Raw genomic sequence first — 14326 nt, 5'->3', positions numbered from 1 at the left:
TGTACAGTTCATCTTGGTTGTGCAAACTTTTATTTTTGTTTTTTATACTATAAACTATAGAGTACTAAATTAGCAGGTTCAATGACCGCGTCTTATCTTGGATGTAATCGAAGGCTATATGCGTGAAAGATGTTAACTTGGCACGACTGATTCTTGTTCAAGAGCAATGACAACAAAATGAAAGTGTACAAGTATACTAGCTTATTGTTCAAGAGCAATGACAAAAAAATATAAATATTTCCTCTGTTTTTTTGTTTGGATTGATGCTTTTATGTTGTGCACAGCTCCTGTGCAAATTCATTTTAAACTTGTAATTTTAAAGATCTTTTCTTTATTGATTTAAGGATTTACCACTTCTTTTCTGCTTACAGGTTTCCCATTTATGGCTCTTTTGAATGCCAGTCCAATACAAAATGTCAACATTATTCATTCGCTATGAGTAAGACTCTTTTGATGCCTTTAATGTTCGTTTGTTTCCGTCACAAAGTGGAAGTAAGTCAAAACTAAAAATCTTCTTATGAAGCTATATATCTGGTATAGAAGTCGATGTTGTTATTGGAGCTTGAGTAATCCAAGTTCCTTGATAATTATGACTTCTTGATTTAATTTGTTTGTAGGTCTTTTTTGGAGTTCATTGGTAGCTGATGCGAAGATGATAAACAAGGCAAATACTAGGACTGAAAATCCAAAAATACGAAACAAAAGATTGCGGAAAAAGGTACATTACATTTTTTGTTCATATTTGGTAAATGCCTTGTAATCGCATTTCGCCTCTAACACATAACTAACATCCAATAATTTATGCAAACTTAGTAAGATGACATGTTTTCTAACTTCAGCATAATGAAATTCCATGGTACTCCAACCAAGCAAGGACTTTCAGTATTCTGTTCAGATAAACAGTTATATTAAACAGTTATATGCAATGTTTGTTGATGATGAGAATAAGAAATGTTTTTTACGGAAGCACTATGCATAAATATCTGATATCGATATAAGTACAGGTGTATAACGGTAAGCACTCTAGCTCGCAGAAATTCTCAATAAACAAAAGTTATATATTTGCTGGCAGATATAGAAATAGCAAATGGGTCACTTGAGCTGTCAATGTTATTTGCATAATCCAAACGTGAAGTATTGCTTCATTTTTTTTTTCTCATCATGACCTTTGCATCAATTATATAAGTAAACTAACTTCTTGTGATATTTAGTTTTTGGGGCAATTAAGTATTAAGGATAGTTAATATTATTATTTGTTTACATTTAACAGGTTGGCAAAAGTATTTAATAGACCAGCTAAGAGAAACATGAGAAGAGGGGAACTTCTAATCCAGCAAAAAGATGGGAGCAATAGAGTAGATTACTAGATGATCTTTTTGTGTGAAATTGTATCTAATTTAATTTACATGTTTCCCTTGGAACAATTTTTTTAGAGTGAACGCCTACATTTGTTATTACTACAAGGGTGTTTTGAATGCAGAATTATAGGTCCATTTAATTAATCTCTACGATTTTATTAAGAAATCAAATTCTCAAAAATCTAATAGCTGAAATTATACCGTGACAATAAGAAATGTCAATATGTAAATAGTTGATGCCTAATTCTATCTCGTCGAGTGACACATAAAAGCATCAATAGTCGCTTAAGACGCTTAAAAGCGTCAAATTTGTTGACAAATAAAAGCGTCAATAGTCAATGAAGACGCTTAAAAGCGTCAAATTTGTTGACAAATAAAAGCGTCAATAGTCAATGAAGACGCTTAAAAGCGTCAAACTTGTTGACCCAAAAAAAGCGTCGACGGTCATTGAAGACGCTTAAAAATGTCAAATTTATTGACAACTAAAAGCGTCAATAGTCCATGAAGACGCTTCAAAGCGTCAAATTTGCTGACAAAAAATTGCATAAAAAATTAGTGACGGCCAAAAAATTGACGCTTTCTTAAAGCGTCGATAAACAAAAATTTGACGCTTTAAAGAGTCGAAAAACGCTTGAAAAGCGTCATTAATGCAAGGTATGTGTAGTAGTGAGACCGCATGGTATGATCTTTCCAATCTCCTTTTTCCTCTTTATGTTAATGACTATGTGGCTTTATTTTGATTGATGCGGTAGAACCAATGTGATTGTAGGAGTTGCATTTAGTTTATATGACATACTAGTTGATAGAAGCATATGCATTCGGTTGTATAAATGTTAGTTGCATCATGGCATAGAGTTGCATTTTAGAAATTTTTTGTGAAAACATCTATTTGGGAAACTTAACAAGTGTATATAAGGCCCTTGTAGATACTTTTTATTCTTGAGACTTTGCTCCTTATAATGCTTCTAAAACACCCTAGGATGTGTCATGCTAGTATCCTTTGACCCATGGATTAAGGTCTAGTCAAGAGTACCTTGTGGTGTGATAACTCCTTGGCTACCGTTTATTCCTAGGTGACCTTTGAAGCCATGCAACAATCTTCCACATTCTACCACATTTTGTCAACAAAAGGGAATGGGCACAAAAATTGTTCAAATTTTAGTTCAAGCATTGAAATGAAAAATCAAAAAGTTTGCAAAATGCATCAAAGAAAAGAGGAGCAAAAATAGACTCCTATGCTTCAAATATAAGCACCCCCGTTACAAATTAGGGTGACTTTGAAAATGTTCAAAAGAAAATGCAAAAAGTTGAAAGTTGGCAAGCCTCAAATGCCAAACATCAAAGAAATGGCAAAAAGAAATTGTTCTCAAATATCAAATGCCACAAGAAATTGGGGGGAATAACAACATCAAAAGCAAACTCCCATATGAAACTCAAAACATATTGATCACTTTATCCATTGAACCCACTTTTATGAATGGTGGAGAAGGGACGACCCTTCTTCTTGTCTAGGCAAGAAGGGGAATTCCGCGATCCTCCAGTGTTTCTAACACCATAAGGAGCCTACTCTTGACAAAAGCATTTAACGATTGAGGATAAAGGTACCCTAGCTTGACACAACTTGGAGGTGATTTATTGGTATCCTCCTAGGCTTAGTAACTTGAAAAAACCGTATCTATAATGGAGTGTGTACCCTTAGATTGTTTACCTTGTAGATAATTTCTGCCACTTAGATGAGGAAAGTGGCGATTCATTTTTGTAGATGCATCCATTACTTGCTTTTGCGTCCTTAATGCTTGGATGTATCACAATTTTGGCAAGCCCCGCCTTGCCTTGCAAGAAGGCATCCTACCTCATTGTTGTCTTGTTGTGAGTTGAAGGGGCGCAGTGAGACCCGTTAATTGTCTCACATCGGCTATATTAGTAGGTTAGTTTAAATAAAGGTCTAGTTTTAGTCACCTCTTTACTCGGGACGAGCAAAGGTTCGGTTTGGGTATGTTTGATGTGACTCATATTTGAGCACATTTAGTACCCAAATTAACCTCGTTCCCGTGCTTTATAGTGCATAATTGGGTCATTTACTATCTTTATTTTCCCATTTTGCATATTCTTTGAGGTTTTGTCACCTTCGTAAGAAAGGATTGCTAACCTTGCATTTACAAGGCGAAATGGAGCTAAATTGATCGCATCTAATGACCAAGCATCAAAGAGAAGACCAATACTAGAGGCCTAAGTAGATAATAAAGTGAAATGGGCAATGTCGAAAGGATCCTTGTATCCCCAACACGATCCTTGCGGATTGTTGGGGAGGAAAAGAAGATAAGCTGTCTTTCCAGGAATCCGAGCGGATCGAGCACGATCCGGGCGTCTCACAACAGCAAGATCCGGGCGTCTTGTGCCCAAGACGAGCGGCTTGCAGCACCCTAAGTCGAGCATCTTCCCCTGGATACGAGCGGATCCTAAGACGGAAGAGCCCGTGCCACATCACAAGACGAGCGGATCGCGGCAGGACTAGCAGTGGGAATCCGCTCATTTCCTTCGAGAGGAGCATTTCCTCAACTTTTCTTAGGGTCTTAATACTCATTTAAGCCCTTAGTAACCCTAATCTTTGTACCTAATCTTTAGTATAAATACCCTTTTGTACTACCTAGATTAGCACAATCTCTTAATGCTCTCTTAATCATATCTTAATCTATCCTTAATCATCTCTTAGTTACTCTCAAACTAGTTGTAATACAATTTGTAAATATTAATTATATCTTAATCTTTCCTTAATCTCTTTAATGTTCTTCATTTATTTTGGGTAATTAGAAGATTATTTGCGTTTATTTGGGAGATTGACAACCTTTCATCAATCATCAAGTACTTCTATTATTCTTTGCATTATTATTTGGAATCATCTTCATAGGTATAATTCTCTTTACCCTTGTTTAATTATTTTTAATTACTTTCATTTATTCTTCATGTTTAGCTTTGTTAGTTTGATTGACAATCTTATTAGCATGTTGAACTTGATAATGAGTAAGTAGTCTTCTAGTTAGGGTTAATGGGGAATTAGGGGAAACAAACATGGGGAATGATTCATGCTTAATATAATATGTTTTCATAATTAATTTGCTTGCTTGTTGTGATTTCAACTTGTGCTCATGTTTGTTGGAGTTAGTGTCCCCGACAATAATGCGATCACAATTATCGATCATGATGATCACATGTTTAAATCTCATATTTAAGAATGCATGAGGGAAAGTAATATTTTACAGTCAACTGGTCCACACATATCGGTAATGATTGGCTGACTAGAGTTTGACATTACTGTCGTGCGACGGTGGTGATCAGTTGATACCCTGAGGTCATACCTATAGGGTAATACTCTTAATTGATCATTTAATTAATCGTATGCCGATACGAGTTAATTAAATTGCTTAAAATTGACGGATGATTTTATGAGTAAAATTAACGTGTCTCATTGTAATTCGATTAGATGAGATACGGTCTAAGTAATCGAATTGTTTTATTACTTAGATTGAATTATTGTTACGAAACAATTGAAACAGAATGAATAATTTATTATAAATACAAGTTGTTGTAAATTTATAATTTGATAAACTATTTTGGTACATGTAATTAAGAATTACTAGTTAATTTTGTGTGTGACATATTTTATTAATATGTTGATTTTTAATATGTTAAAAATTCATTGCATTGTAACATGTCATGTAACATGTAACATGTGACAAAAATTAACAAATGACAAAATAAAATGGACTACCCATTTTATCCAAGTGTACCGAAATATTGGAGGGGTTTATGGTTTATATTGTGTTTTATTTTAAATAAGAACATAATGATTAAACCTAATACCTAGCCTTGCATATCTAGTCTATTCTTGAGAAGAACAATACCATGCATTGGCCTAAAAAACCAACCCCTACCACCCGGTTTTTTGAAGAGAAAACAAAAGGGTTTTCTCTTATTTTACATTACAGACATTGATATTCTTGTAGTGTATTATTCATTCAACTACTCTCTACATTTTTGTGAAACATTTTAGAGAAAGAAAACTCATAAAAATCCTCTCCTCTTAACCGAAATAAGAGAGAACAAAATTAATATTTTGTGTCAAGTTTATGTAAGATTTTAATTAATACTAGTTCATATTAATTATAATTATTAAGGGTATTACCTTGGGTATAATTCCTTAGGAGAGATTCTCAACTTGAATCTTATTCTTCCATTTTGGAAAGCTCAAGAACTAGCTAGTAAGAAGGTGAACTTACTAGTGCCCATTTATCCGAAATTATCAATGTATGAATTGATTTTTCTCCTTATACTTTTAATCGTTTTGCATGCATAAGATCCGTTTTAATTTTATGACTAAATTAAATTATCATACTATGAATATATAAACATATGAGATTATAGAATCTCAACAAGTGGTATCAGAGCTTATGGTTGTTGCATGCAAAATCGGGTTTCTTTTTCCGAGTTAATTAGTTAACATATAAAACTTGTTATTTAGGATTTATGAAGATAAATCATGAAATAATTTTGCAAGTTAAAAGTTTCTGGTCCTAAATGGATTTTAGGTCATATGGGACGATTTATGAATTTTATTGTACATTTTATATATTATTGGCATTAAAATGTGATTTTTATGAGGAAAATGTCATTTTTGGACGAAAAATAGCTAAACTTCGAATTTTTAAGTGAGTTTTGGATATGTTTTCACATATATTATCTACTGATTGCATGTTAAATTTCATAAGAAACTAAGTTATTTTGCATAAAATATGGATTTTATAAATTTAAATCGAATTTAAAGGGTTTATTAGGTTAATATGAGTTATATTTCGAATCTGGTCATGACAATTTTATATGTTGTCACATGCATTTTTACTCAGTGTGTGTAAAAATTTTAGACGAAGTGATCTTCTTATGCATGATTTATGAAGTTTTGAGTAAAAATTCAATAAATAGTGACTTAAATTAGCCTATAATGCTAAAACATATTTCATGACTAAATAAAAACGTCATATGTTGCATTTTATCCGACATTTAAGATCTAAAAGTGAAAAGTTGATTAAAATTAATTTTCTCATATTTTAATGGTCATATTTGTTAAAACCGATAAGCTGCAACGATGTTTTTCTTGAAACTTTTTCGATATTTTTAACCTAAGTTTTGAACATTATGGGTGTCATGGTATTTTTCCAGAATGTTCATAAGTTTGAATTTCAAATTTTGAAATGATTTGAAATTTTTATAATTTAAATTTGGAGTTTATAGTATAATATTGTTTTTTTTTTAGTCCATAATGAACAATATTAAGAAGTCAAGTTGAATTATTGTCAAAATGTTAGTGAAGACTAAGTTTTGAGTCCTAATATGGTTAGGGTAATTAACTTGAAAATAAATATGAATTTATGTAATTTTTGTGATTTTAACAAGTTTATAATCACGCAAATCCATAAAAATCGATAAAGTATACGATATTGGCTCTTAAAAGGCGATTTAGCATAAAATTAAGCATGTTCATACATATTATAATGCTGCATTTTATTTATGATTGTCATATTTTGATTTATATATTTTTGAATTATGTAATTTCACTTAGTATGGCCTTAGTTTTTAATTGCTATTACCCGAAATGTATGGGAATATCGATTCTGTTGTAATTATTGCGATCTCGTATCACCGTTTTGTAATTTAATAGATTTTAATTTTTATTACAAATGTATAATAGGAAATTATGTAATTCTATTTATTATTTTGTAATTTCCCGGAGTTTCAATGAAGACGGTGTTACCTCGAGGTGCGTGCCAAGACCGAAGTTCAAGGGACCAAAGGAGTTGGTTTTCGAATTTGTAATAGTTTATTAGATTTACTATTTTAGGAAGGCCATACTAGGACTTTATATTTATGCTTTGCATTTTATTTATATGTTTGCATGCATCGCTAAATCGCCATAACTAAACATGCATTTTATTTAATCGAGTCATCGACCGTGTCAATTATAATTATCGTAGTTCACCGCTTTAGTTCACTTAAAACGTGATAGATAATAAATTGACATGACCTCTCACTAAATTAATAATTGAGAAATAGCTTTACCAAATAGTAGAACCCATGAAGTACCAATTTCATAAGGGAGTTGAGCCGGCTTTACCGTAATACAAACCTTGTTACATTGGTGAAGTGGGGTAGTAAAATGTTATTACATCGAAATTTGGATTGAGCTCAACAGAAGTATTCGTGACCGTAGTCGCATGTGTTCTGGGCTAAAGATAAATATTAGAGTAATTTTATCGACCGAGAGTTCTAAAAGTAGAATCGATTAAAGAGTTAATCCACTGAGTTATATTAATAAGGGATGAATCGGCTCACCGTGCCCGAATTGATATGAATTTGGATCTCGGGATCTTTTATAGTAGTTGGGTAGAGGTCACTATATAAATGTTTAAAAATTTGTTTAAAATGTTTGCAAATTTTATCACATGACAAATGTTAACTTTTCCTTTACCTACATATTTGTAGTTTATATATCGCAATGGATCCTTCTAAAGCAACTACACCTATTACCATTGAGTCTTGTCATAACTTATTTGACAATATTTGCTCCAACCACAATCCCGATACTACTAGAGAGCTTCATTTTGGGATCGGTTCCGATGGAAACATTAATTTCATTACAACAAATTGGCACTTGGGCCACTTATTTGACAATATTTGCTCCAACCACTTATTTGACAATATTTGCTCCTACTAAGACTAGATCTTTTGTAAATGTGTCAGGGGAAGACCATCTCGATCGCTAAATCTATGAAATCCTTATCTTTGGAAGAAAGGGATGCCAAATCTAGTGGGAGTCCTAGCAAGAAAGCTCTTGCAACTAAAGGAAAATGGTTCAAAAGGAAGGGAAAGAAAGGTAGAAGATTCAACAATGGGAACAAGATGGCAGTGGGACTACCAAATGAGCCAAAGTTGATGATGAATGCCATTATTGTCATGGCATGGGACAATGGATGAGGAATTGCCCTATATATTTGGGAAATATTAGGGACGGATTTGTTATTCCACTCGGTAAAATTCCTTCTGAAATTTATGTTATTGATATAAATTTTACTTCCACCACAACGTGGGTATTAGATACCGTTTGTGGCTCTCACCTTTGTAATCATTTACAGGGGCTAAGAAACGTGGAAAGGCTAAGCAAGGGCGACGTTGATCTCCGTCTTGGGAATGGAGCTAGGGTAGCGGCTACATCCAAGGGAACTTATGTGCTTGCTCTAGCAAATGGATTTGAGTTATATTTGCATAATTGTTTTTATGTACCTTCTCTTTCTAAGAACATTATTTCAATTGCTATGTTAGACATAAAGGGTTTTAATTTTGCCATTAAAAACAATTGTTGTATTATTTCAAGAAATGACTTCGTCATAGGCTGAGGCTCTTTTATTAATGGCATTTATGTTTTAGAAACTTCTAATCCAAGTAAAGACATCTATAATATACAATCAAAGAAACTCAAATCAAGTGATCCAAATGAATCGTACATTTGGCATTGTCGATTGGGACATATCAATGAGAATCGCATTAAAAGATTAGTTTCCCCTAATGTTATTAAACCATTCGATTTTCAATCATATGGTATATGAGAATCTTGTCTCCTAGGAAAAATGACTCGTAATCCTTTTAGTGGTAAAGGGACTCGAGCTAGTGAACTATTGGGACTTATACACACCGATGTATGTGGACCAATGACCATCACCGCTAGGAGAAACTATGACTACTTCATAACCATCACCGATGAATTAAGTAGATATGGGTATATCTACTTAATGAAGTATAAGAGTGAAGCTTTTGAGATATTTAAAGAATTTCAAAATGAAGTAGAAAACCAATTGAACAAAAGGATAAAAGCACTATGATCCGATCGTGGTGGAGAGTATCTTAGTAATGAATTTGATTCACACTTGAAAGGTTGTGGCATTGTGTCACAGCTCACTCCACCCGGTACACCACAACTTAATGGTGTTTCCGAAAGGAGAAATCGAACCCTACTTGATATGGTTCGATCCATGATGAGTCAAACCGAGTTACCCGACTCATTTTGGGGATTTGCAATCCAAACCGCAATCAAATCATTGAATAAAAGTCCAACAAAGGCAACCGAAAAGACTCCATATGAGATATGGACAGGAAGGGTTCCTAATATATCCTATATGAAGATTTGGGGATGTATTGCTTACGTCAAGGGAAAGACCGACAACAAGCTTGCCCCACGATCCGAAAAATGCATCTTTGTAGGTTACCCCATTACCTCCCGAGGATATTACTTCTACAAACCTCAAGAAAACAAAGTGTTTGTGTCTAATGAGGCTGTCTTCTTAGAAAGAGAGTTTATTTTTAAGAGATAGAGTGTGAGAAATTTTGAACTTGATGAAGTTCAAGAGCCACAAACCGAAGTAGAGACGCAAGAAGACGTTCCTTCGTCGTCTAATCCTGTTGTTATTCCTCAACCGAGGAGGTCGGGTCGAGTTTCTCGCCATCTTGATAGATATGTTGGATTTATCGAAGAGGATGGGACCCTCGATGTGTTACTTTTAGAAAGTGACGAACCGCCAACTACAAAGCTGCAATCTCTAGTCCCAATTCAGCTTTATGGCTTGAGGCCATGAAATCCGAAATGAGTTCTATGCATGAAAATCAAGTCTGGAACTTGGTGGATTTGCCTGAAGGGACAAGACCTCTTCAGTGCAAATGGATCTTCAAAATAAAGAATGGCATAGAAGGACATGATGATGTCTACAAGGCTAGGCTAGTGGCAAAAGGTTTTACTCAAGTTCATGGTCTTCACTATGACGAAACCTTTGCCCCCGTGGCTATGCTAAGATAAATTCGGATATTGTTAGCGATCGTCGAATTTCATGATTATGAAATATGGCAAATGGATGTCAAGACTGTTTTTCTAAATGGGCATTTAGAAGAAGAGGTGTACATGATACAACCTGAAGGTTTTGTGGATCCTAAAAATCCTAACAAAGTATACAAGCTTAAGAGATCCATTTTGGGCCTTAAGCAAACATCGAGAAGTTGGAACCATCGATTTAATCATGTTATAAAAGAGAATGGTTTTACTCGAAGCATGAGGAACCATGCTTATACATGAAGTTCAGTGGGAGCAATGTTGTGTTCCTAATATTGTATGTGGATGACATACTACTAGTCGGACAATATAATCTTTTCGGTAACTTGTCGTTAGGAGCACCTAGACCAAAACACTATTTATAGCTTCACAAACAACTCTACAATTAGTAAAGAGGCAAGTACAGGTCGGATCCCAAGGGACGGGAATTGAGATGAGATTTCTATTGTAACTAGTGGTGTCTTAGGGGTGTCACAATTTGGGTTGATGTAGAAGGTCACTAAACTAAATAGCAATGAAAGTAAACAAGCAAGATGGATTAAAAGGGTTGTAAACAATTGATAAAAAGCACTAGGGTGTCATGGGATCATAGGGGAATCATGGGAATTGATCATACAAACATGTTCTCAAATTATAAGCAAGCAATTATTGTTGTGATAGATTGAGTTGGGTTATATCTTACAATCCTAGGAAAGTTTGGGTCCCGGAGCCGAATCGATTAGATTGTACAACACCTACAAGTCGACTTAGTCTTCCCTACTCAACAACATGCATGGTCTAATGAGACTCGAGTTGGTTTATGTCTTACAAGTCTCATTGAAAAGATAGGTGATGGGTAAAAAATGCAAGGATTCATAGGCTCGCATTTCATCAAACATAACATGTGCATGAGTCGAGATCAAAACAAGCAAGCAAATAAACCATGAAAGCATATTAATTTAAGCATGAATCATTCCCCATGTTGGTTTCCCCTAATTACCCATTAACCCTAGCTAGGTGACTACTCACTCATTATCATGTTGATCATGCTAGCAAGGTTGTCAATCATACCAACAAAGTAAAACATGATGAATAAATGAAAGTAATTAACAATAATTAAAAAGGGATTAAGAGAATTATACCTACTAATGATCCAATAATAAAGCAAAGATAAAAGAAGTACTTGATGCTTGATTGAGAGGTTGTCAATCTCCCAATAATAACCCAAATAATCTTCAATTACCCAAAATAAAGGATGAACAAAAGAGAGATTAAGGAAATAAAACTTGTATTAGAACTTGATTAATTGTTCATTACAAAACTAAAGAGAGATTTGATTGATATTAACTACACTAAAGATTGCTAAGAAGAACATGCTCTTCTAGTTAGACTAATGGGGTATTTATAGTGGAAATTAGGTGGATGCATTAGGGTTAACTAAGGCTAATTTAGTAATTACACTTTTTAGATTTGAGCAGGGAAACGCCGGTATTTTTCGAAGGAAGGGCATCTTTCTCGGAGGCTTGAAGAAACGGATTTTGCGCTGGACTGGAATCCGTGCGTCTTAGGCTCGGGACGGGCGGATTCGTGGTCTGGGCACGGGCGTCTTTGGGAGAAGACGCACGTCTTCTGGTAGTTGCTGCCCGGGCGTCTTTGAAGGAAGACGCACGGATTGTGCTGTGGAGGACGGGCGGATTCAAGGAAATCCCCACGGATTGCTGCTCAGCTTAGTTTCTTCTTCTTTTCTTCCCTTTTCTTCATAAAATCCTTGGGGATTTCCTCGGGGATGCAAGGAACTTTCCTCAACATTGCCCATCTACTATAATATGTACAAAGGCCTTCTAATCTTGTCTCTCCTTAATGCTTGGTCATTGAATTCAATCAATTTAATCTCGTTTTGCCATGAAAATGCAAGATTCTTACTCCTTTCCTACCAAGGGATCAAAATCTCAATGAATATGCAAAACAAAGAACTAAAGACAATAAATGACCCAAATATGCACTAAAAAGCATGGGAACAAGGCTAATTCGGGGGCTAAATATGCGCTAATTATGGTCACATCAAATATCCCCAAACCGAACCTTTGCTCGTCCCGAGTAAAGAGGTGACAAAGACTAGGACCATTATTTAAACTAACCTAATAACATAGCCGATATGAGACAATTAGCGGGTCTCACTCCGCCCCTTCAACTCACAACAAGACAACCATGAGGTAGGATGCCTTCTTGCAAGGCAAGGTAGGTCTTGCCAAAATGGCGACACATCCAAACATTAAGCACACAAAATCAAATAATGGATGCATCTACAAAAAGAATAGCCACTTCCTCATCAAGTGGCGGAGTCAACTAAAAAGGAACAAATTTAAGAGCATATAGTCCTTCACAAATACTAGTTCAACAAATTACTAAGGCTAAGAGGATGGCACTAAATCACCTCCAAATGGTGTTAAACTAGACTACTTTTGTCCTCAATTTCCAAATGCTTTCGTCAAGAGCGATCAGATGGTGGTGGAATGATGTTCCCTATGATGCTAGTAGCATATCACATGACAAGTCTCAAATTCTCTACAAAAGTAAAGGTCATGGATCATCCCAAGCTCGACAAAGTGGCTTGACAAAAAGGCTTTTTGGGAATGAAATGCTCAAATCGTTGTAAACAAGGGTGGATATGACTAGTATTCAAAAATTGACCTCATTCGACTTTCACATTTCAAAAATTTAAGATGGGGTTTGTCCCTTCCGGGCTAGTGTCCTTTGCTTTCGCCAATCGCTTATTAGGCAACCGGTTAACCTCTAGGCAATAGCTTTTCGGGGTGATAGTCACTCTGTCTCTGGGCGGTCGAATTCACAACCGTGTGGGGGCCCAATTCAATGGATCCCTCTCCAAAGCACATCGAAGTGGTACGCCTCCATCAAAACGATTAAAATTTTCAACATTTCAACATTTCATAACATTTGAGGTTTCCTTAGCAATAAATTGTTTCCACATAACAAAAATCTTCGAAATGAGCACTTCAAACTTATTGATAGAAAGTATTTTTGGGTTGCCTTACCACAAGGTCAATCAAGGTCACCTAGACAAGTTAACCAAGTCCACATCGCATCACGGGGTTGGATAGGTGACTCACATGCAAACCCTTGACTAGGCTTTGGGTCATGGGTCAAAAGACACTAGTATGACACAATCTAGGGTGTTTTACAACCATTCTAGTAATAAAAGTCTTGAATTGAAAAAGTATTTGTAATGGCTTAGTTGCTCTTGTTAAAGTTCCCAATTAGGCACTTTTCAAAACTTTTCATCTAAATGCAACTATATGCCATGATGCAACTATTATATACATTCTAATGCAAGTGATTCTACCAACTAATATGACATATAAGCTAAATTCAAGTCATAAGTTCACATTGTTATACCGCATCAATCAAAACAAAGCCACATAGTCATTAACATAAAGAGGAAAAAGGAGATTGGAAAGATCATACCATGCGGTCTTCAATATCCTCATGTCTCGGATGTGGCGTAGTCGATAAATGTGAACAAGGATAGAACAAACACAATATATACAATAATATATACAAGATTACACTACAAAAGAAATGAACTTGTTTTTGGTTTTTCAAATTTTCAAATTTTTATGATTTTTTTGAAATTTTTCAATTTTTTGGATTTTTGAATAAGAAGTTAAGTTAGAATTCCCCATCCCCACACTAATATGGGCATTGTCCTCAATGGCTAAAATGATGGGAAATTATGCAAATATGATGCATGATTTCTACACTAAATGCAAGCTACACTAATCTATACTGCATGGTTTTTGTTTATAACGGAGAGGATAATTTGAATTACCTCCCGTTGTGTATGCATTGACTTCCCCAAACCGAGCTAGACACTATTTCTAATGTCCTAAGGTTGGGTGTTGTTCATGCACACACTATGCAATGCATGAAATTAATTTGTCATTTTTGATTTTGAAAGGTGGGAACAATAAAATGAGAACACCTCAATTGGGCCGAGGTGTTAGTCCTCTATGGTGCTAGGACTACTCCAACAATGATCAATAAA

General features: G+C 34.9%; 1 long non-coding RNA gene across 1 annotated transcript; it reads left to right on the top strand.

Annotated features, from left to right (window-relative positions):
* The first annotated feature begins 325 nt into the window (after positions 1-325).
* On the top strand, positions 326-1504 carry LOC141590995 (uncharacterized). Its single transcript, XR_012520583.1, has 3 exons — positions 326-439; positions 618-718; positions 1271-1504. It is a non-coding gene; the product is annotated as an uncharacterized LOC141590995 (long non-coding RNA).
* Positions 1505-14326: the final 12822 nt, after the last annotated feature.

Source organism: Silene latifolia, chromosome 7 (assembly GCF_048544455.1).
Source record: "Silene latifolia isolate original U9 population chromosome 7, ASM4854445v1, whole genome shotgun sequence".
In the NCBI taxonomy this organism is placed as follows: domain Eukaryota; kingdom Viridiplantae; phylum Streptophyta; class Magnoliopsida; order Caryophyllales; family Caryophyllaceae; genus Silene; species Silene latifolia.
This window is presented reverse-complemented; position numbering and strand designations above follow the sequence as displayed.